Source organism: Ictidomys tridecemlineatus, unplaced genomic scaffold, assembly GCF_052094955.1.
Source record: "Ictidomys tridecemlineatus isolate mIctTri1 unplaced genomic scaffold, mIctTri1.hap1 Scaffold_148, whole genome shotgun sequence".
In the NCBI taxonomy this organism is placed as follows: Eukaryota; Metazoa; Chordata; class Mammalia; order Rodentia; family Sciuridae; genus Ictidomys; species Ictidomys tridecemlineatus.
The window spans coordinates 356,418-381,484 of record NW_027521306.1 but is presented as its reverse complement, the minus strand read 5'-3'; the positions used below and the strand labels follow the sequence as shown (position 1 = coordinate 381,484).

At 41.5% G+C, this 25,067-nt stretch overlaps 1 long non-coding RNA gene across 1 annotated transcript; it reads left to right on the top strand.

Annotated features, from left to right (window-relative positions):
* Window positions 1–210: 210 nt before the first annotated feature.
* On the top strand, window positions 211–18,587 carry LOC144372709 (uncharacterized). Its single transcript, XR_013432624.1, has 2 exons — window positions 211–11,651; window positions 16,959–18,587. It is a non-coding gene; the product is annotated as an uncharacterized LOC144372709 (long non-coding RNA).
* The last annotated feature ends 6,480 nt before the right edge of the window (window positions 18,588–25,067 follow it).

Sequence of the window (25,067 nt, the reverse complement as noted above, 5' to 3'; positions counted from 1 at the left end):
TAGCCATTGATTTCCAGCAAATAAGGTGGCTTCCCCTGTTAGCATATAATTAGATTGTGCAAAGGGTCTGGTGATTTGGGACATGAGCTATTGTCTTAGCCTGAACTACTGTAACAAATATACCCAGACTAGGTAGTTTATGCACTAGACATTTGTATCTCACAGTTTGGAGGCTGGGACATCCAAGATCAAGGTGCCAGCAGATCTGGTGCCTGGTGAGGGCCCTCTTCCAATATGCAGATGATTCTCTTCTTGTTTTGTCCTCACATGGCAGAGAGCAAAGAAAGAAAGCTCTTGTGCATTTTGACAAGGGCATTCATGAGGGCTCTACCCTCATGACCTAATCACCTCCCCAAGGCTCACCTCATAATGCCATCACATTAGAGGGTATTATTTCAACATATAGATTTTGGGAGGAGGCAATCCATACAGGTGCCTGTAATAGAAATTCTTATCACATTCAGAGCACACACCAGTCACTGTGCTAGATTCTGCCCCAAATGTCATTCCTGAATTCTCATGATAGGCCTAGGAGGTAGATGGGTATCCCATGGTACATACAAGAATATCACCATTTAAAGCAGTTACATAACTCCCCATGGTCACAGAGCTAATCATTTCTTTGTTCTGATAGACTTAGTTGTAGAGCCTGGCTCTGCTACATCCTAGCCGCATGACCTAAGCCAATGGTTAACTTTTCTATGCTCCAGTTCGTTCATTTGTATAATAAGGACATACTACTCACCTAATGGGAGTAATTGGATAGATGTTAGCTCTTATTTTGTATGTGTGTGGTATTGAACCCAGGGGCAATCTATTACTGAACTATATCCTCAGCCATTTTTTATTATTTTTTAATTTTGAGATAGGACCTTCCTTAATTGCTGAGGCTGGCCTTAAATTTGTGATCCTCCTGCCTCAGGCTCCCAAGTCCCTGTGATTACAGGGAGATGCCACCACACCCACTTTAGCTATTACTATTAACTTAGGAAATACAGTAAGTAAAATAATACCAAACATTACACAGTAGTATTTTTAAAGTGCTTTCAGTTTTTCAGATGAGAAAAGCTCAGTGGCTCATTCCACATCTCCCAGCCTGTACTTGGTAGGAAGGGAACTCAGCCCAGCCTTTTGGCTCCTGGTAGGGCAGAACCGCAAACTTCTCCTTACAGTCACTTCACCAGCCAGTGTACTTAAAATAATTAAGGATCCTGTCTGAGTCTAAAAGTTGTATGTCTATATGAGTTTACATCCTCCCAGAAACATCCAAAATAATGTTTGACAAATATGTAGGCACTTGGGTTCAACACCACCATATTTTTTGCTCAGCTTCATCAAGAATTTGTTGCAAGATCTTATGCAAGGTGCTGACCCTACCCACTAATCCCTAAGTGCCCTGGAAAGATGAAAAGAGCTGTGGGATGAAGCTGAATCTTTGAACACAGCTCTTTCATCCTTTCTTCTCCAGAAGGAAAATGCTGATATCCAAACAATTTGTTTCATTTTCAGTCTATTCACTTGTTGATATCAGACTACTAAGGTTGTAGGTAAACATTTTTGTCTTTTGTCATTTCTTTTGACATGGTTTTAATGTTTTAGTTATATATTAATTGCAAGTTGCATTCAACTTAGCAAATCAGGAAAAATGTGTTTATAATCTCTTTAATTGTACTTGTCTAAGGTTAGGTTAAGTACTACTAATTTTTTTAAAAACTCAATGTCATTGAGGTAAAACTGCTCATTTCGAAAATAGATTTTAAAAACACGTCAAATCTAGCAATGATATATCTAGAAATGATATAAAATCAAAAAGTAAGTTCTCTATAAGAGGAAATATTACCATCTTTAATGTTTGGGAAAGGCACACCTTAGAATCTAGTCTGTGGCACATCACCACCAATTAAGAACTAGGGAAAAATCAACCTCTTAGGCATTGAAACTACAAAACAGAGAGTGTGAGGCAACACATGTGTAAGTATTGATATTATTATAATTATTGGGTAAGTTTTCTAAGATCAATGAGTAGAAATTCTCATCTAGTAACCAATGCAAATAAAAATACTTTAAGTGCTCAGCTGGCCAGATATCTGAAGCACATCAAAGGTAGAATTCTAATAAACTAACCACCTCATATTTATATAGCATGCTAATATTTTAAAAGGTCTTTTATTTATATTAATCCTATCTGATTTGATCTTTAAAACCACCACCCCTATGCCATAGGATAGCCAGATAGCATTCTCCCTATTGAGACACAAAGAGGTCCAGAATCACTTATCTGTGCAGGGAACAGAAGAGACAGAGTCAGGTCATCATTCCTTTGCATCACAATCAGTCCTGTGTCTTTGAAGGATGCCTCAGACTCACAGCCAGGGCACAGGGGTGAATGGAGGAGGCAGAAGGACCAAAAGCAGATTACAGCCCTTCTTGATAATTGACCACCTCAAAGAAAAGCAGTCAGTTCAAAACAATATTGTCGGTTTTGAATATGAATTTGGGTTTATATAACTGGGCAGGCTTGACCAGAATTGGTAAAGCTGGAAGAAAAAAGAAAGAGGGGATGAACACTTTTAACAATTTATAGATCACTGCCTTTTTTACCCAACAGAATGCCTCCCAAACATTGAAGAATGGGAGTGGAAGAGAGTTAGGGAAGAAGCACTGCTAGGAAGGTTCAGTTCTTTCTGATAGAGGAGGGAGTCATACCATCAGAACTGTGAAAAATGAATAATGTCTTTCTCATCAGAACTTTGCACAGATTTCCTGTAAAACTTGTCACCGAGGATACAATAAAGATGACTGTCCTTTTCGGGAGCTGAGCATTTTCTAGGGAACAACGTAGATCCGTTTGGGGTTGCAAATTAAAATGAACATTAAGGGGCTAGGATGTATCTCAGTGGTAAGGTGCTTGCTTAGCAATAACAAGTTACTTCCCCAGTGTGAGCCTACATGTACACACACACACACACACACACACACACACACACACACACACAGATTAGAATAAAGCTGAAAATTGTTGCAACTGTTGTCACATTGTAGCATAATATATTATTCAAGTGTTTGTGGTATTGCTGATGTATACAAACTGCCTATCACATAAAAGAGGCCCTAGGTTCAATCCCCTACACCACCACAACAAAAAAATATATGAAGGAAGGAAGATGGGGGGAGCACAAGGAAAGAAGGAAGGAAATTAGATATGTGTCATATGGCTTCTGTGGGCTATGTTCACTTTTCCAGGAAGTCATCGGAATCTGCCTACTTAAAACATTGAAAGAGCAAATGTCAGACTTGGTTGTGAAAGTACAAAGCCAGTGATGTTTTTGGTTCCACCTTTCATTCCAGGAGTGACACTTCTTGGTTTATAAGGCATTTCCATATGCATCATTACATTTAAGTTTCACTATAGCAGATTTATGGTCCCTATTTTCTAAATGAGATGATAGCTAAAGTCACATATTGGTTAGATTCCAGCTCAAAGCTCATGCCCTCTTCATTGCATCACAAAGTGGATCCACTCAGTTTCCAGGTAGGAGCACAATAGCTAATGTTATCTCTTTTATTTTATTTTATTTATTTATTTTTTTGCAGCAGCAGCAGTGTTGATTGAAGCCAGGGTCTCATGCACACTAAGCAGATGCTTTACCCTGACATGATCTCTTCTTGACTCCTTCTTATGAAGATGACCAAACACCTAATTGGTCAGCCTGCTCATATATTTCTAATATTTCATGGGAGATTCTCCAAAGACCACATTGAATAATTAGATATTTTTAGGAGAACAGAGCTATATATGCATGAGATTTGTATTCAAATAATATATGTGAACATTTTTAACATTTAGCTATTCTACTAAGATCGTCATTTTGAGTTGTTTTTCTTCTTTATTTCTTTTTAGTTTCCATTTTTATTGCTTCAGATCACCAAAAGGGTAGATCAGGAGGAGGGATGAAAGCAGGAAAAAATAAGTGAATAAAGACTTTTAAGTCTAATTTTCAAAATATGGTCTTGGTTGCGATGTGTTGAGGACTGATCTGTAGTAATAATTCTCAAAAGAAAGTGAAGAGGTAGGCAATCTCTACAATGGCCTTTTATGAGTTTTGTCTCTCTGTATTATTCTTACTTTTATAATTCTCTTCCCTCCTTTCTTAGGTGGATTTGTGTTGATGGTTCACTTTTATGAACTTGGTCCTACTTCCTCACCCTATTCCCCCTCATTCCTAACTCTGGGAAAGCCAGATGCCATCCCTATAGAGAGGCTCCTGTGGCAAGAAACAGATGTTTCCAGCCATAACTAGCAAGTACCTGAGACCTGTCAGGGTCCATAGGAGTGAACTTGGAAGCAGATTCTCTAGCGCCAGTGAAGTCTTGAGATGACTTCGGCCTAAACTAACACCTTGATTGCAGCATCATGGAAGTCCATGAGTCAGAATCATAAAGCTAAATCAGTAAATTTCTCACCCATGGTGGTTTTTAGCTTCAATTTTTAGGGTAATTTGTCCAGAAGCATAGATAATTAATAGAAATATGTATTTAAATCACTTATATGACAACTTGAGAAAATGCGTACTGGGGCCCCACCCCAGAGGCATTATTCAGCAGATATAGTCTAGGGTCTTTACCTTTTCACCAAAAACTACAGGAGAATCAGAACTAAGCAGATTTCTGCTTAAGAGTGAGTAGCTTGAATAAACTTTCACCTGGGACCAGGCTTATCCAGAGGGAAGGCTACAAGGGGGACAGAACTGCTGATAAAATAAAAGATGCTCATATTTATTTAAATTTAGGATAAATCCAAATGTTTTAGTATAAGTATGCTCTCCAGTATTTAGGTCAAATGTATACTGAAACAGTACCATTTGCTTATCCAAAGTTCAAATTTAAGTGGATGTTTCATATTCCTATTTGCCAAGTACTATCCAGAGAACCCACCAGAAGTGAAAGTCTGACCAGAAGTAAGATGACTTCCATTTCCAGGTGACAAGAAATAGTACCTCCTTACTGGCCCACAGGCCAGGGTTTGTGCTTCCTGTTGGGATGCCTTATTGTCCTTCTGCCTCAGGGGCAGGGGAGCCCACTCCTTATTGTCCAGGTCAGATCCTGCCCCTGCCCACCTGAAGACGGGCCAGCAGACCCACCTGCCCCAGATGCCCGTGAAGTCCCCACACTCTCCTGCCTGACAGGGGCACGAGGTCACCAGTTGCCTTGTGGGGTAAGAGGGCCTGTAGCCCAGAGCCAGGGGAGGTGGGAGGAGTGGATGCTGCTGCCTGGCTAGCTCCTTTTGCCACTGACCGCATAGCCTTTTCCATAACAGTGAATGAAGCCAGTGCTCTCCTATATCCCTCCAGGAGCTCAGACACATGCAGCTGCTCCTAATAAATGTTTGTGTTTCTCATTCTGAGAATGTCTGAGTCTCTGATGAGTTCTATTTATGGCAGCCCTCAGTCCTTAGAGTAGCATGGTTTCATAGACACCTCTCAGTTCTTGGCTGAAGACTCAAAAATTAGGCTTTTACTTCTTTTGTATGTACTTTCTTGTCTCATGCAATAGCCTTCATTTTGACGTGTTTATTCTGAACTGTGAAATGTCTTTGAAGAATGAGAGAATATGAGTGAGTGTGTGTGAGAGACAAACAAAGAGAGATGGATTGGCTCTGTAGACTGAAATGCTTATTGCAGGGAAGGAAGATGGACTCAGAAAATATGTGGCTGTGGTAGAATCATAAGCATGCTTTGAAACCAGACCCAAAAGTGAAGTCGCATCAGGGCACTGATGCAAACTGAAAACCCACAGGAGGGGAACTCCGTTCAGTACCTCTCCCTAGAGGAACTGTGGAGGAATCTGAATTCTTGAGAAGGAGGTCTGGAATCAAGTGTTTGCCCTGGAGGATCTCAAAGACTCTAGAACTTCTTGGATTCTGTTTCATAAAATCAGTATGGCTGATACAAAACAAAGTAAACAAAGAAACCAAGAATGATCCTGTTTTCACACCTTCTCCAGGAATCCCACAGTTCTGGACCCCAACCTGGGACTGGCTGACTAGATACAATGGATCTTCATTTATAGAATGGCTTTAGTAATTTAGTCTATTTTCCCCTTTTACAAAGAAGAAGCCAGGCTTTCAGGGTATAATCCCAGAGGCTAGGGAAGCTAAGACAGGAGAATTGGGAGTTCAAAGCCAGCCTCAGCAATTTCGAGGCACTAAGCAACTCAGTGAGACCCTGTCTCCAAATAAAATACAAAATGGTGTTGGAGATGTGGCTCAGTGGCCGAGTGCCCCTGAGTTCAATCCCTGATACCAAAACAACAGAAAAAAGAAGCCAGGCTCTATTTGTCCTCCAACTTGAACTCTCTGGGCAACTGAAAAGTTAATAGCTACTTCACAGATTTATTTTGAGGATTAAGTGCAATGATGTATATAAAACATTCAGCACTTAGCACTCAGTAAATGGGAGCTGTTATTTCACCCCCTTTGTGTGCTTCAGTGGGTGGTAGTAAGACTTGGTTGAGGGAACTGTCTCAGTGAAAAAACCCTAGCTTTTTGAGTCAGACTTCACATCCATTAAGAGTCTTTTTGATAGAAAAGAACAAAAAAGAGCCTTCAATTCAATCTTTTTGTTTTAGAGATAATGAAACAGGTCCAGACAAGTGAAGGCTTGCTCAGGATCCCACAGCAACCTCTTTTCTGGAATCCCACATCCGCCTTACACAGTAGGAAACTGCCACACTTTTAATAGAGGCTTCACTGAGATAGTGTCTCATTCTGCAGATTGGAGTTCCTAATGCACCAGAACCAATGGTCAGTTGTATCTTCCTGGATACCACTGTCACCTCTGTAACCATCATCATGGTGGGTACTTAAACTTTTCATAAATTAATAAAAGCTCTACATTCTCAACTCCTGAGAAAACTAATAATTAACTACAAAGACAAGTCTGAGTTTGAAATTAATGACTGTGGGATCCAGAAATGATTTCATGATAAAATAAGGAGTTTATTTGCATTGCAGTAGACAGCATTGCTTAGGAAAAAATGTTCTATAGAACTTTAAGAGACAAAGATCTTGTCTGTTATTTTAATTAATGGCCTGGGGCAGGGGGACTTGGCTAGAGGAAGAACAGTGAGGGGTTTGAAGCTAAATGCTTGCTCAGCAGAAATATGACTGTTTCTCTTTCTGAAATAGATTTAAATGTGTAGCAATGTCCTGCATTGATTAAGTACTTGTTATATATTTTACTTATATTTATTTGTTTAATCTTTATGACAACTTTAGGAAACAGGTGCTAGAGTTAACTCCATTTTATAGATGAGAAAAACAAGGCCAGAGAGTAGCTTATTCAAGGTCAAATAGCTAGTGAATAGCAGCCTGAGAATCTCATCCTGGTTCTGGCTTCAGAGCTATCTTCTTAACCTGCTGTGTTCTTCTACCTTGGGAGAGTCAAGGGATCAAACCAATTATACCAGGAAATGTTGAGACATTCCTCATAAATGTATGCTTTCCATCCTAACAATCACTGTCCCAAGATTAGATACTTGGAGCTGAAACATCATGGTTCCCACTATTCTAGTCTGCCTATCAGTGTTGGATTAGAAATTCCCTGGAAACATGAGTGAGATCTTGTATTTTATAATCATCCCTTACTTTATGTAGCTAAAAGAAAATGAGGACCCAGTTCTGCTCTTCAGACCAGAAATGGCATAAGGACCCAGCATTATTCAACATTATAGATTTTTTTAAAAAAGACACCTACCTCCAACAACATACCAGTACAACCCTGAAGAAAGCAGTATATTTCAGTGAGAAGAATCATGAAGGGATGCCATGGTAGCAACTCTAGTTTCTATGTTTTTCTTACATTATGACATCTATTTTTTATCCCTTTCTCTTTCTCATTTTAATTCAGAAGTGATATCACTCTTGCTTCTTAGAATAACTTAAATTATATAATGAGAATGAGTCTTCTGAAATCTACAATAAACTCAATAGTAAATAAATGTGTGGAGAAGGGGCACTTACCTGTAATTTGATTTTAATAAATAAATGCTTCTGTATCCCTTTTACACCCAAGAAAGAATACTGCACAATACGTATTCTTACACTCTTAAACCCACTCCTCTGGGTTTTTATGTTTTGTAGCACATACCATATTTAGTATTATCACATAAAGAATTACCTCATTTGGGGCTGGGGTTACGGCTCAGTGGTAGAGTGCTCACCTAGCACGTGCAAGGCCTCCTCAGCACCACATAAAAATAAATAAAAGTGTTGTGTCCAACTATAACTAGAAAATAAAGTATCAAAAAGAACCTAACTTAAAAAAATAATTACCTGATTTTCTCATGATTTCATCATGAATTTAATTGGATGTATCATAATTTAATTATTACCATTAAAGAATACTTTAATTGGATCTAGCCTTATGCTCTTAAAAATAATGCTGAAATAAATATTTATCTACACATGTAAGTATATTTGTTCCGTCTTTATTATTGTTGTTGCTATTTATTTAAAAAAAAAAAACCTAGAAGTGGAACTGTTAGGTCTAAGAATATTTGTATTTTAAATTTTAATCACTTGCAAATGACGCTACAAAGACATTACACCAATTTGTTCTCAATGAGAAGGAACTTTAAATACTTAGTCTAGCTATCCTTTTTATCTGACTAGATTTTCATATACAGCTTTGCTGTATATTGTGATTGAGAAATCACTATGTAACAAATATATTGAACAAATGGGCATATTGATCAAAATATTTTAAACTGCATAGTGGGAGGGAGTATGGGAGCTGGTGGACCCCTGGCAGTTATACTGTCTTGTCAGAAGAGAAGAATCAGGTGTGATTTTCATATCTGTTGCTTAGAAAATGGTCAGTTGTGCAAGATATTTACCATATTTTATTGGGACCTGCTAACACTATACTCCTTTGATCTAAACGCAGGTTGGTAAAGGAAATATCTGTGATATGAACCTGTACACTTCCCTATATGATAAGATAAGCATATAGAACTCCACTCTATAAAATCCACCTTCCCCCTGAAAGCCACATCTTGAGGTTTCATTCCACCATCAGGCTAAGCTGAAGATACTTACTTTTCTTCATCAAAGCCTCCTGAGAATGCATAATACCTTTACTTGTGGCTTTTACAAACTCCCATCTAGGCTGAAGGATTTAGTGTGTAAGGTAATTAGTGCCTGGGACTTATTTATCTCCATCTGAAGCTGTACAGAGGTAGAGAAAAACTGTTGGCTGCAGACTTATCAGGGGAGAAGATTAATGTTATCATCTATGATAAGCTTTGTAGATTAGCTATGATCTCCCCATGTTAATTCCTATCCCCATTCTCCATTAGCAAGGATGGTAAAAAGCCAACTGTATTATTAACCTAGTCTATATCTATTATGATTTTGCTACTTCTCATCCTTTCAAGGAACACACCAGCAGATAAGACCTAGTCTAATCAAAAATCATATTTAGATGCTTGAAAAATAAATTTCCTATTGAGTCTGGCCAAGACCACTCTATTGACTAAATATCCTGAATCCCTGCCCAAGTCTGGCACTGGACAAGATCAACAGGGGACATAAAGTAAATAGAAAGCAGTCAGACATGGGCAAATTAGAGCAGAAAAGAGTAGACAGGGAATAGCTGGCAAGCAATTGTAGCCATTGAGGAAGAAGGTGGTGAAGGCCTGACCTGGGGTGGTGGTAGAAAAAAGAAGTAGCAAAGTTGGAAGCCATGAAAGAACATTTAGCCATGAAAGGTTAAATGGTCTAGTGTAGTGCACAGAGCACAGGCTGGATTCCCACCTCATATCTGCATGACCTGAAGGCCCTGAATTGTTGTGAGCCTCCATCTTGCACCTATAGTTAGAAGAGTGACACTGAGCCTACCTCGCAGGATTACTGAGATCAATGAGTTAGCATGCAGCACATGTCTGACTCTTTAGGATGAGCACTAAAAAATGTATATTCCCTTCCTGGTCTCTCCATCTCTGCTCCTGCCTCCTGTCTTGTGGTAAGAAATTGAACATAAAGAACAGAGGAGAGAAGAGTGAACAAGGATGTTTGTTTGGGGGATGGAACCATTAAGCAGATGGAAAAAATGTTAGAAATTCAGAAGGGAAAAATAGGATTGTCTTTGAAATTTGGAGTCTGAGGTGATGGTGGGTTAGTCATGCTGATGGCTGTAAAACAAAGGGCCAGAGTTTCTGAGAGAGAGCAATAGAGGACAGAGAGGCAGGAGTTTTCAGCTGGTTATGTCTGAATTCCTAGGGCACATAGTGTCATGAAGAGAGTAAACAGGAGACCTGGGCTATTGCTCTTTGTTGGGGGTTGTATGATGTCAAATTCACTTGTCCCTAAGTGACAGGTATTTTCATGGGTGCTGCACAAACACATTTGCAGTTGGCCTTCAAGCACTAGTTTTCCCACCAAAGATGCTGGAAATTCACTCTCATCTTCCTTGTGTATAGAGAAGAGGTAGCTACCAGGAAGATCTCAAACCCAGGAAGCTCAGGCAAGAAAGACCCAGAATGAAGGCAGCCACAGTCACATCAGAAATGAACAAGCAAAGCTGGGGCCTTTGGGCTCAGTGATGAAGACCTAGAAATGAAGCATGCATCACATCACTAAACAGACCACACAGAACCCACAGAGAGTCAGGCACCCACCTGCAGTAACCGTAGAAATGCCAGTCTTTTTAAGTTGACAAGAACACAGACACTCGAGGACCTACTATCATGACTCCTAACAGCAGCTGACCCAAAAGAAGGGGCAAGAAATTAGAGTGGAAGGGCTGAGTTCAGTCCAGGTTTTACCCCCTTGCTTCTGTGAGCTTGAGTTCCTGAGCCTCAGTACCCCCTTTATGCAACAGCACAGAAACCTCCCAACTCTTTGGCTGGACTTAAATGATCACACAAAGCACTTTATATAACACGGATTTCTGTGAAGACAGTTATTAGTACTATACTCCAAGCCCATCAACGTTTGCCCTGAAAGAATCAAAGTTACTTTCATAATTCTTTTGCTCAGAATTAACATTAAGACAGGCAGTTGAAGAAAATGAAATTTATTCCCCATTTGAAGTAAAAAAGGTAACATGCAAGTTTTAACCCCCAGTTAGGACCTGTGAATGTGATCTTATTTGGAAATAGGATCTTGGCAGATGTCATTACAATCTCAAAATAACACCATCCTGAATTTAGGTTGGACACTAAACCCAATGATTACTGTCCTTCTAAAAGAAAAGACAAGGGACTTTTTTTTCCTTATTTTTTCCATTGGTGCATTATAGTTGTACAAAATGGTGGGATCTCTTATTACATATTCACACATGCACACAATGTAAGAATAGAATTTGGCCAGTATCATTCCCCAGGACTTCCCCTTTCTCTCCCCTCTTTCTTCCCTCTGGTCCTTTTGCTCTACTCTACTGACTCCATGAAGAAGGCTATGTGAAGATGGAGGCAGAGATTGGAGTGATATCCCTATAAGCCCAGAGAAGCTGGGAGAGAGGTGGGGAGCTCAGACCCTTCAGAAGAAGCAGCCCTGCATCTACCTCGATTTCAGACTTTGATCTTCTACGCCGAGAGAGAATGGATGGCCGGATGGCAGAGAGTCCAAAGAGAGCAATACACCATCCAAGGTGAGAAGCCTTGACTAAAGAGATTGCTGAGTCCCCTCAGCTGTTCACTCTGCCTTCCTGTCCTCAAGGATCATGTTCTCCCTTGGCCAGCAAGACTTTCTGAAGCAGCTCCTGGCACACAGCTGCTGAGTTGTATCATCATAGTTTTATAAGGCTGCTCCCCTTCTCAGGTGCTGCAGTGAATTCCATTTGATCCCAAATTATAATTAAACACTTTCTCATGGGCCTAAATATTTAATTCTTAGGGGACACATGGACAGTCTCATTCCCTGGGTCCATCAAATTTACCTTTGTAATCAATATCACAGTATATGACCGTTGGCAAATCAAACCATGACAGGTGATGATCTCTTTAGTTTTTTGTTTAGAGAAGAGATTCTCAAACTGTAGGATGCAGCAGAATCACGTAAGAAATGCTGGCTCCCTTCTCTTCATCCCCACCTCCATGTTGCTGATTCAGTAGGTCTTGAGTGGGGCAAGAGATTCCTCATTTCCAACAAGCTCCCATGTGATGTCATTGGCACCACCCAACAACACTCAGAAACAGCAAGAATGGTGATTCTCAAACTCTGCTGTGCGTTAGGGTCACTCCCATGCCAAGGCTGCACCACATACTAGTTAAAGGAGAATTTCTGAGAAAGAGAGGACCTGGAATCAAATGAAAATCCAGTGGCTTAAAGGCACTCTCTCTTTTCTCCTCTCTCTCTCCAGCTGGCTGTGTAAACTGGCAGGCAAGAAGATTCCCTGGCTTGGGGCCCATCTCTTGCACCCAGGCCTGAGGGCTTCATCTAAGAATGGTGTAAAGACGACAGAAACTAGTATCCTACGGAGGCACTTGAATCTCCCACTGCCTAAGAGGTCAATCTGGCAGCCCAGCAAGACAATGATATAGAGCTGGGGTCCTGTGATGCTAGGCCAGAGTGCAAAGCCCTGTTCTGGCACTTGACAATAGTCCTTCCTTATCTTTGATGTCACACTCCATGGTCTCAGTTACCTATAGTCAAATTGTAGTTTGAAAATAATAAATGGGAAATTCCATAAACAAACAGTGCATAAGTTTTAAATTGTGTGCCTCTGAGTGACATGATGAAATATTATGTGGTTCCACTCAGATCATGAATCTTCCCTTTGTCCAGTGATATATATGTTATATATGCTTCCCTCTTGTTACTCACCCAGTAGCTGTCTCAACCATCAGATCCTTTGTCCCTGTATCAAGGTGCTTATGTTCAAGTAAACTTGTCTTGACTAATAAGGACCCCAAAGCCATGAATGCTTCCTTTAAATGAAAAGGTAAAAGATCTCCATTTAATAAGGAAATTAAAGGATGGTATGCCAAACTTGCTAAAATCTACAGGAAGAAAGAACCATCTATTTGTGAAAAAAATGTAAAAAAATTCATGCATTTTGCTGCTGCGTCTCAAAATGCAAGTGTGCAAAAAAATATGCTTCTTTAAGATGGCAAGTCATTAAACCACAGGGTTTGATACAACCTGAGTTTTCAGGCATCTAATGGGGGTCTTGGAACTTAACCCCCCATAGATAAATGTCCCCTGCTGTACTAGCTTTATGAATTTGATCAAGTTGCTTACCTTCTTCTTGTTTTTGTTTATCTATAAAATAGAGATCATAAAAATACCTACCTCAAGGCAAAGGTATAAAAGATTAAAGGAGAAAAAAATGCATCTAAAGTACCTAGCTGCATGATTTAAATGGCAGGTGCTCAGTAAATCTTAATTTCCCTTCCCCATCTTCCCCAACCATCTGTCTTCTCCTTTTTTCCTTTCTGCACTGGGCAGGAGAAAGTGGGCAGGAGAAGTAGCGTCAGTCCCTTTGTTTCTAGTTTCACTGCCAGAGTTTGGGACCTGACATCTTAGTCACTCTACTTTTACCAAAAAGAGATGTCACAGGAGCACCTCTTTTTGGTTTGTTTATTCTTCAAGATTTCTTTTAAACAAATGGTAGTGGCACATGCCTATAATCCCAGTGAATTATAAAGCAGAGGCAGGAGGATCATAAGTTCAAGGCCAGCCTCACCAACTTAATGAAGCCCTAAGAAACTTAGCAAGACCCTGTCTCAAAAAATAAAAATGGCTGGGGATGTGGCTCGGTGGTTGAGCACCCCTGGGTTGAATCCCTGACACACACACAAAAAAGATAATTTTCTTTTAAATATACATACATATCCCCCTTCTTAAACAGCAAGGTGCTTTGTGTCTTTGCCTCTACTTTGCTTTTTGCCACTAATTAAATATCTTGAGATCACCTCATAGCAGCAGAAGAAAATAGTCTTCTATTCTTTTAGAGAGCTCTTCAGCACTCCACTGTGTGTGTGGACATACCACAGTGTGTTTAACCAGTTCACCATTGATGGATAGTTAGGTTGTTGTGGTTTTTTGCTGTGAGAGCAGTGTATAGTGAACATGCCTGCGTGTATTTTTTGTATTTTTGCTGGCCTACATATATTTTGGGGGGAGCATTCCTGGGGACTCCACTGATGATGCTCCCTTCACTATAACTGCTCTTCAAGACCCTCATCCTGCTTGTGAGACAAGAATGCTAACTCCAGCCTCCACAGCCTCCTCCCCACACTACTGACCAGCCTTGGCAGCAGACATAGCAACAGGAAGATGGCATCTGCTTCCTGCTTGTCCTCCAAGTTTCATGCCAGTATGTCTTATCAGGGGATTTAATTCATAACAAGAATTCTAGCTGCAAACGAATCTAGAAAACATAGTTTTTAAGCTTTCTTCCTCTGTCATACAGGAAAGCTCACAGGAAGCTGGAGTGCCAATTAGGAAATTCAACTCACCAACTAAATTCCTTTGGTTTACAAATGAGAAAAGTGAGGCTTGGGAGGGTTATGTCATTTCTTCAAGATCACAGTAATTGACTCATAGTTGGCAGCCCTGCCTTTGCCACCTTACAGTCCAGGTGGTGGGTCAACAGGAGATTTTGTGAGTTGGACTTTCAACTACTCAGAAAAGCCCTAGCACTTCATACACTTTGAAATTTAAATTTTCTCTGTACAATGAAATAACCCCACCCTCCACAAACATTCCTTTCAGATGTGTTATGCTCATTTAGTACGCATTAAGGGTTGAACTCTGTCCCACCTCTCAAATACATATGCTGAAGTCATAGCGCCCAGTACTTCAGAATGTGACTGTATTTGGAGACAGGTTCTTCACAGAGCTCATTCGGAGTGGGCTCTAATCCATTCTGTCTGGTGTCCTTATAAGGAGAGGGAATAAGGACACAGACATGTACAGAGAGAAAACCATGTGAAAACACAGGGGTAAGATGACCATTTATAGGCCAAAGAGAGATGCCTGGGACACATTCTTCACAGCCCTCAGAAGAAACTAACCCTGCGACACTTGGTCTCACACTATAGGCCTCCAAAACTAAGAAATAAATCTCCACTGTTTAAGCCAGCCAGTCTGCAGCCCCTCGTTATGGCAGTCCTGACCATGCATGAAGTAGCGAAGATCTGTGAAGAAAGAAGCAGCACATATTCAGAAGGGGAGTCGTTTAGCCTCTTTAAGTTTCTTTCCATATACTTTTCTCCAGTTGCCTTACCTCTTGCTGTTTCTGGCAAGCCAGACTCCTTCTGGAATCTTCCCCTGTGAGGGGCATTTCTCTCAGAAAATACTTTCTGCCTCTCCCACAGTTCAGAAGTCTCCAGAGTGGTGGATTGGCTGCAGGTTTGAACCATGATAGTGCCACCAGCCCTCACACAGGCAATCTGACCACCTTGGAGCTTTTGCCTCACTGGGTACCCAATGAGGAGTGTCCCTCCCTTTTCCTAACCCATCCTCTTGGGGGGCTGTGGTAGTCTTGCCCTAAATGCACTTTTCTTCATTTTCAGAGTAGGCAAATGTGGTGTACCAAATGCATTTTTAATGACTGAGATCTGCATTGAAACATACTTTCCATCTTTGCTGGGTCATTAAGTCTTCAAACTCTTCAATATTTTAATGAATTTTATAGTCTGGTGATATGTAGGCTTGTTCATGTTATTATTCCCTTGGTGTTGCCCATGAGATGCTCCAGCAAGCGCTCACCAAAGGGGCATTTAACACATGGCACTGTTCTGAATGGGTTCTTTCCTGGCAGCACAAGCCAGACTAATCCAGTCTAAAACAAGAGGAAGGAAGGTTTACTTATGGAAAAGCTAAATGAGTGACTAGAAAGTAAAAGAGAGTTGGCAGCAAAATCCATGAGATTTGATTTTTATGGTTTTGTTAAAATTTTTTATAATTGTCTAACCCTAATGCTAACCCTGACCCTGACCCTAACCCTAGCAACCCTTGTTTTGTTAAAATTCTTTGTGCTTTTAGGAATTCAGGAGAGCTGAACATCTTCGTGGAATTAATTGAGGCAAAAGTTGCTGGTCCTAGTACATTCAAGTTACTATAACAAGATACCATAGACTGGGTAGTTTAAAACAACAGAATTTTATTTCTCACAGTTTTGGGGCTAGGAAGTATAAGACCAAAGTGCTGGAAGATTGGATGTCTGGTGAGGTCCTGCTTCCAGTCATGGTGGCACCTTCTTACTGCATCCTCATGTAATAGACAGGGCAAGGCCTCTCTCAAGGGCCTTTTTTTAAAAAGGGCACCAACACCATTCAGGAGTGACCCCATCACCTCCCACTGGCCTCCTTTTTAACACCATCACTCTGCAGGGTTGGGATTTCAACATGTGAATTTGGGAGGTGGGCTACCAACACAAACATTCTTTCTCTAGCATTGCTGGACACTCAGAAAAGGCCTGTTTGGCCAGAATGGACTCTCTCTTTTTGTCTCAGCCCAAGTCTGTCTCCTTCAGCTCTTCTGGCTATTGGAACTCATGTGCACATTAGCTAATGAGCTAGTTTCCTTCGGGGAGAAAGAGAAGCCTTGGAGTCTTATGCACAAACCACAGGGAGGTGTTGTTGCTTCTGACTTTCAGGGACATCTCCAGAAAGTCAAACCAGTAGAACATTGAGTACTGTTCTCTCCATGGTCTGTTTTAGGTAGTTCTTTCTAAGTCAAACTGGGATCCAAGGCACATATTTTGGTATGTGCCTTAGGTATACTAGTTACAAAGATAGCAACATAGCAGACTATCCCAACAAAACCTTAACTGATGTTTTAACCCATAGAGAACCTGTGTTTTGTGTGTGTGCGTGTGTGTGTGTGTGTGTGTGTGTGTGTGTGTGTGTGTGTGTGTCACTGGGGATTGAATTCAGGGGCTCATGAATGCTAGACAAGTGCTCTACCACTGAGCTACATCCCAGACCTTTTTATTTTTTACTTTTAGGCGGGGTCTTGCTAAATTGCCCAGGCTGACCTTAAACTTGCAATCCCCCTGCTTCAGACTGGTGAGTAGCTGAGATTACAGGTGAGCACTACTGCATCTGGCTAGAATTTGTTTATTGAATGCTCTCTTTATGTATAGATAGGTGCTGCCTAGGAGCACTTTGATCAATGTCAGACTAATATATGACAGCGATTACATGAGATAATTAACAAGAGCTGAAAAATTCATTAGTTTGGAGTGTAGTCTTTGTACTTATATTTTTTAAATTACTGTAAAATAAAATGCCCTGTTACACCAACAGTACCCTCATAAACTTGGTATTTACTGTGTTTGGTTTAGTTTTTCTTTTAAAATGGTGCTGGGAATTAAACCCAGGATCCTGTGCATGCTAGGGAAGTGCTTTACTGCTGAGCTACATCCCCACTTTTACTGTGTTTCTGGATTGGAGTGTATCAAGAGGCCACATTAAGCGATGGACCCTTACCATCAGGTTTATGTAAATACACTACCTGTGTTCATACGATGGCAAAGCTGCCTAAGGATGCATTTATCAGAAGACATCCCTGCCATTAAGTGACACATGCTTGAATATACACAGTTCACGGCTGGGTTGCTGAGCCTTCTGTTCTGTCCCACTGGTCTATTATACTGTAGCTAAGCCAGTGCCACACTGTTGCTATTGTGGTTTTGTAATATAACTGACTGGGGAATTCATCCCTTTACTCTTCTTTTTAAAAGTTTATTTATTTATTTAGTCCCTCAAAAAGAAATCCAACTGGAATTTTGATTGGCATTGTAATGAGTTTAAAGGTTAATTGTCAATATAATTAGGTCTTTAATAAAGCTATCCAATATGTCATCTTATAAGAGGTTTCCCAATCCAAAAGCATGGAATCTATTTATTCAGATCATTTTCTGTTTCCTTATTAGAGCTTAAAAAAATGTGTTCAGAAGTTTTGTGTATTCTGAGTTAACACCTACATATTTTGTAATTCTTGTTGCTATTGTTAATGATATCTTTGTAGTAATAATTTCTAGCACTACTGTGGGTGGAGAGAGATGCTGTTGATTTTTGCAGGTCGGTCTTGTGTCTGGAAAGCTTGCAGAATCTAACTGGCTCTAATATGCTTGAATCTTTGTTATCTCTGAGTTGGTGGACATTTTGTTTTTCTGCTGCTACAGTAAGAAGCAACCCCTGCCTCTTTAGTCTCTGCAACTGGTGAGTGGTGGGGATGAGGGAAGTGATTCCCTGGGGAGGAGTGGCAATGCCTGGGCCCCTGAGATGCTAATGTCTGGGCTCCCCTAGCTTCAGAGATTTGCTCTCAGGCCACTAGATGGAGAAAAGGTAGCCTAAAGTTTTGTTAAGGGGGAGGGGGTACAAAAAGAGGGGAAGGGATATAGAAAGGAAGAAGAAGATGGAGAAAAGAAAAAGGAATAGGAGCTGAAGGGGCTTTTGCCCAAGTCAGTGGTCAGTATGGGACCAAGAAGAATCAGGTGCAGGGCTGGGGATGTGGCTCAAGCGGTAGCGTGCTTGCCTGTCATGCGTGCGGCCCAGGTTCCATCCTCAGCACCACATACAAACAAAGATGTTGTGTCTGCCGAAAACTAAAAAATAAATATTAAAAATTCTCTCTCTCTCTCTCTCAAAAAAAAAAAAAAACCTCTCAAGAAAACCTGATTTGCTTGTTTCTCATTTAAAAAAAAAAAGAAGAAGAATCAGGGACAGAAAAAGGGCCTTAGGTTCGAGAAGATTGGCTGGACTGAAAGACCCATAGAAGACCTAGACCTTTGGCCTCCTAATATGGGACAGGAGGGAGGAGCTCTAGCCCTGGAGACAGACTTGAACACTGAGGATCCCCTGCCCATGCTGACCAGTTAATGGACTCTCAGCCCATCAGGAGTCATGGCACTGCTATGACCATGACACCCAAAGCTGCCAGAGCCCAAGAACTTCTCAGGGTCCCAACCTCCCACATTCCAGAGCTCCTGGAAGTCAAAGCTGAACTCACAGGGCACACAGAGGTGGGTCCCTGAGCATGGTCCCAAAGAAGTTTGTTGAGGCATGTCAGTAGCACTGGGAATGTATTACTCAGCAGCCAGATTGTTTAATGAAAAGCTATAGCTAAGTAGTTTGGAAACTTCTCTGCACTGCTGAGAGATGAACTAGGCTGCCCTCTGCCCAGCACACTCTGGGGGCGCTGGAGGCAGGATGTGGTTTAACAGCCCTGATTGGTGAACCTGATTTCAGTGGCTGGCTGAGTGGCTGTAAAATCAGGAAGTGAGGAGGGTTTTGTGTTGCCTCCAAGTCCCTCCTTCAAGAGCTTGCTCTGGGTAAAATGCCAAACACACTGGTTGTGGTTGTACTTTGCTGCCTTCTTCTCCCCTTTTGCCCCTTAACTGTCTGTAATACTGTCCCAGAATCTTCAGGAGAATTTGCTTTTTTGTGGAGACTGGGATGAGCACAGACATCCAGACAGATCTGTTTTTGCAAGGAAATAGATGCCCTTCATCCCACTAGGTGCCTGGCTCCCTAGGTCTCCCATGGAGACAGGCCTGTCACTGCCTGCATGAAGAGGCCAGACTCTTCTTGTCAATGTACAGGAGGGAGAAAGAGAGGGGGGTGGGAGAGAAGGGGAGAGAATGAGAGTGAGGGATAGGGGAGAAGGAGAGAGGGAGACAGAGAAACTATTTTGGCAGCAAAGAAGACAGAAAAAGGGCCAGTGAAGGATGAAATAAATTAACCTGGTCCAGTAACCCAACCCAAGGGCTTGTCAAGGGCTTCAAGGGGCCAGGCAGCCAGGCCCAGGCCAGACCCAGGCATTCCCCAAAGCCTGTGGGTTAGACTGTGTCTCTGTGTGCACTCCTCATTTCCTGCTAGGGCCTGTCTCCATGCACCAAACAACAGTGACTCAGCTTTATAAATAGGACATTTACAGTGAAAATTACAGGAAATTCTCAGAGTCTCCTGCCTGGGTTTATTTTAGGTGTGAAACTTCTCCTGTGAAGCCCCAGCTCCCTCCCCCAGCCTCTGCTTCTTGTAGCATCCTTGGATATCAGTGGAGGCAGCTCTGCTCTGTGCCTGGAAACTGCCCCAGGAGGTTTGAGAGGTACAGGACTGGAGGCATCAACCTCAGCTCTGCTCAGACACCCCTGGGTAACAGCAGGTCTCATGTGGCTGGCATTTCCATGTGGCCAGCCCTGCACTCTGTTACTTTACTGACTCCCAGGAAGAAGGAACATTTATGTTGAACACTCTGTGGATGAGGAAATTAGAATTCAAACTCACGTCTGACTTACTCCAGATCTCCAGTAGTCCAGTTATCTTCCCATTTATTCTTTCCCCTATGACACACTTCTTGGCAGGAGGTCTTTTCAGGAAAGCCAGAGTTGAAAGCTGACAGCTGCCTACACAGGGTTGACGGCTCTGCAGCTGAGGGGCTCAGTTCATGGCAGGCTTTTAGGAACTCAACGCTCTTCAAATATTTGCTCAACAACTCCCAGTGTGCTCTGGAATGAGCAGTAGGAGCTGCCCTTGCTGAGTCACTGAAGGCTGAGGCATCTGCCCAAAAATGTCTTCCTTGTGACTCCTAGCTTCTACTCCCTCATAATTAGCCAGGGTCTTTCTTGCCAACGGGCCTGGGTGACAAGGGAAGGCTCTGCTGCCAGGCCACAGGACCTGGTGGCATCCTACCACATTCTGCGGAGGAAGCTAGTACTCTCACATCTTGGTCCACCAGTTGGTACTACCAATACTTCTGAGCTACAGAATTGTATTTCCAACAATCTGTGTCTTTTCTCTCCCTTGATGCCCCTAAGTTTCTAAGTTAATCAAGTTCAAAACAGCATCCAAACTGTTTTGTCTTCTTATGTTCTCTTTCAGTTAATGGCTTCACCATGTACATTATAGTCACTCTAGTTGGAATCCTCTACTTCTCTCCTCCTCATATTCCTGTGTGTGATTCTCCCTCCTTGTATCTTTTCTTTCTTTTTTGATACCAGGGTCTCTTAACCACTAAGCCACATCCTCAACCTTTTTTAATGTTTTATTTTGAGACCAGGTCTTACTAAGTCCTTAGGGCCTCTCTAAGTTGCTGAAGCTGGCTTTGAACTTGCAATAGTCCTGCCTCAGCCTCCTGAGTCACTGGGATTACAGGTGTGCACCACCTGTATCTTTAGTTTCATGAGGTCAAATCACTCCTTACTTCCTGAGGCCTATGCTATTTCTTTTTGTTTGTTTATTTCAATGCTGTGTGTAAGCACACCTCTTCTCTCTCTGCCCCTTTCTTACTCAAGAGTAGACACATGATCCCAGCTGAGCTATTTAGAGCCATTCCCCAGGATTTTTCAAAAGGAAGCAGAGGTTAGACACCTCTTTCCTTCCCCACCCTCTTTTCTTACAAGAGATTGAACCAAGGGTGCTTTGCCACTGAGCCATATCCCTAGCCCTTTTTATTTATTTATTTTTTATTTTGAGACAGGGTCTCTCCAAGTTGCTGAAGGCCTCACTAAGTGGCTGAGGCTGGCCTCAGACTTGCAATTCTCCTGCCTCAGCTTTCCCCAGTCACTTGAATTGCAAGCCAGTGCCACAGCTGGGCTGACACATCTTTTCTCTCTAGATGCCAGCTGGAATGCTGGGGGGTCCCAAGAAGCTAGTCCATGTGCCAGGCTGCCCGGGGAAGCCCAACTACAGTGGGGACAGAGGAGGCGCTGTTGCAGGGAGCAACTGTGGTGAGTAATGCAGAAGGTTATCAGGAGACAGAGACCCTAACCCAGTGGTCCAAAGCAGGCTCCATCTTCCCTCCAATCCATCCTCCACAGGGTCCCAGAATTTCCTTCCATTTTCCCTGATTTTTTGTTTTTATAAAGGTGAAATTATAGGGAAGTGCTGACTTTGATCACTTTGTTAAGGTGGATATCTGCCAGCTCTCTCCATTCTAAAGGTCCCATTTTTCCCTGGTCATCTGAGAATATTTAAATAAACATATATTCCCATGCCCTTTTCTTTAGCAACAATCCCCACAGGTTACTGCAAAGAAGGCCAGGTGACACTTTCCCACACAGGGGTCACACTGGAGAGAGCCCTGAGCTTGGGAAATTAGATTCCTAATGGGCGGTAAGTCTCCTGAGCTGTTCTGTGGGAGACACCATCTTTATGACACTGGACACTAAGCTGCCTGCACTTTGCTCCAGAGGGAGACATTACCTCTGTTTTCTAAGACTATTTGCTATACAAACATTCTTAGAAAGATAGTCCAGGCAGCAAGTACCTCAGTTTGCAAGACATCCACAAATGTGAGAGGCAAAAGAGAGCTGTATTCTGACAGATCCTGAAAAATTATCTTTCTTTCCACCTCACAATCCAATCACAGATCATGTCTGTTGCTCTGCAGTAGTTCTCTCCATCCTCAGTGGTGGATGCTTCCCAATGTAACTGTGTTTCCCATCTTCTCTCTAGCAAGAGGCTTTCAGTGTAAGCAGTATATGCAGCTTCTGGCAAGTGCCCCTTGAGGATGGACACCATGCCTTTCTCTTTCTTTCTTCCTGTAACATAAATATTCAGCTTCCCTAGGACACTTTCTAATCCTGTCATCTACTTTATTCTTTTCCATACCAGAAAACAGCTCTCGACACATTCTTTATTTTATTTTGTATGTTATCTGTCTCTTATTAAAATTTGAACTCTATGAACAGTGTTGATACATCACAGTAGATTAGTGTCAATGGTTAAAATATTGAAATATTTCTGTACCGGTTTTGGTTACTAGTCACTGCCCCAAAGTCCCATATACCTCCCACGGCACTTTCCAGGTTCTAACTGCCTTAGTCTGTTTGTGATGCCATAAAAAATTACCATAGTCCAGGTGGTTCTTGAGGTTGGGAAGTGTTCCAATTCCCTAAGCTTTCCATCTAGTTCTGGAAGCTAGGGAGTCTAAGGTCAAGATGCCAACTGATTTTGTCCTGGTAAAATTTCTCTTTCTGGCTGTTTTTCTCCAAGTCTTCTCATGATAGATGAAAGAGAAACAGAGAGAGTGCACACAAGTGCACACTAGTGTCTCTTCTTATAAAAGCACTAATGTCATCAGATCAGATCCCACCCTCACAACCTCATCTAAACCTAAACACCTCCCAAAGCCTTCATTGGAAGTTAGGGATTCAACATTCGAATTTTGAGAGAACATGATTTAGTCCATTGTACCAACTACATAGTCATCGATTTTCACAGCAGGGAGCTCCCAGGACCCCACCTCTCCATTAGGACCAGTGATGTTCTGATTAATCCGAGTTCTGATTAACCTCACATGCCTGGAACATGCTCCTTAAATACTTATTGAGTTAGTGCATGATAGACTCTAGGGTGGCTCCAAGCCTTCCCGTTGTCCATTTCAACAACAGGAGCTAGAATCAGATTTTTCAGTAAATAAAGATCAAAGCTGGAAGTGATGCATGGGTGCCTATAGTCCTAGCTATTCAGGAGACTGAGGCAGAAGGATCATAACTTATGAGGCCAACCTGGGAAACTTTGCAATACTCTGTCTCAAAATAAAAAATTTAAAGGGCTAGGGGCATAGCTTAGGGGTATATCACCCCTGAGTTCAATCCCCAGAAAATAATAATAATAATAAATAAAAATCAAAGATGGTGGAATGAGATGGACATCATTATCCTAGGTACATATATAATTGCATGAATGGTGTAACTCTACTTCATGCACACCAGAGAAGTGAAAAATTCTTTATATTGTACAATGAATCAAAGAGCTTTCTACTATTATGTATAACTGATTAGAATAAATAAATAAATATAAAGAAAACTTCAAGCAGTATTTCTTTGCTATTTTTTATTCTTAGTTGTTCAAAACATTACAAAGCTCTTGACATATCATATTTCATACATTTGATTCAAGTGGGTTATGAACTCCCATTTTTACCCCATATACAGATTGCAGAATCACATCGATTACACATCCACGTTTTTACATACTGCCATACTAGTGTCTGTTGTATTCTGCTGCATTTCCTATCTTCTACTATCCCCCCTCCCCTCCCCTACCCTCCCATCTTCTCTTTCTACCCCATCTACTGTAATTCATTTCTCTCTCTTGTTTTTTTCCCTTTCCCCTCACTTCCTCTTATATGTAATTTTGTATAACAATGAGGGTCTCCTTCCATTTCCATGCAATTTCCCTTCTCTCTCTCTTTCCCTCCCACCTCTTGTTCCTGTTTAATGGTGGTCTTCTTCTCATGCTCTTCCTCCCTGCTCTGTTCTTAGTTGCCCTTCTTATATCAAAGAAGACATTTGGCATTTGTTTTTTAGGGATTGGCTAGCTTCACTCAGCATAATCTGCTCTAATGCCATCCATTTCCCTGCAAATGCCATGATTTTGTCATTTTTGAGTGCTGAATAATAATTCATTGTGTATAAATGCCACATTTTTTTATCCATTCATCTATTGAAGGACATCTAGGTTGGTTCCACAGTCTAGCTATTGTGAATTGTGCTGTTATAAACATCGATGTAGCTGTATCCCTATAGTACACTCTTTTAAGGTCTTTGGGGAATAGTCTGAGAAGGGGAATAGCTGGGTCAAATGGTGGTTCCATTCCCAGCTTTCCGAGGAATCTCCATACTGCTTTCCAAATTGGCCGCACCAATTTGCAGTCCCACCAGCAATGTACAAGTGTACCCTTTTTCCCACATCCTCACCAGCACGTATTGTTGTTTGACTTCATAAGGGCTGCCATTCTTACTGGTGTGAGATGGTATCTTAGGGTGGTTTCAATTTGCATTTCTCTGACTGCTAGAGATGGTGAGCATTTTTTCATGTACTTGATTGATTGTATGTCCTCCTCTGAGAAGTGTCTGTTCAGGTCCTTGGTCTATTTGTTGATTGGGTTATTTGTTTTCTTGTTGTTTAATTTTTGAGTTCTTTATATACTCTGGATATTTTTTTAGAAATATTTAATTTTTTAGTTGTAGTTGGACACAATACCTTTGTCTCACTTATTTAGTTATTCTTTTTAATGTGGTGCTGAGGATCGAACCCAGGATCCTGCACATTCGAGGCGAGTGCTCTACTGCTAAGCCACAACCCAAGCCCCTTTGCTGTTT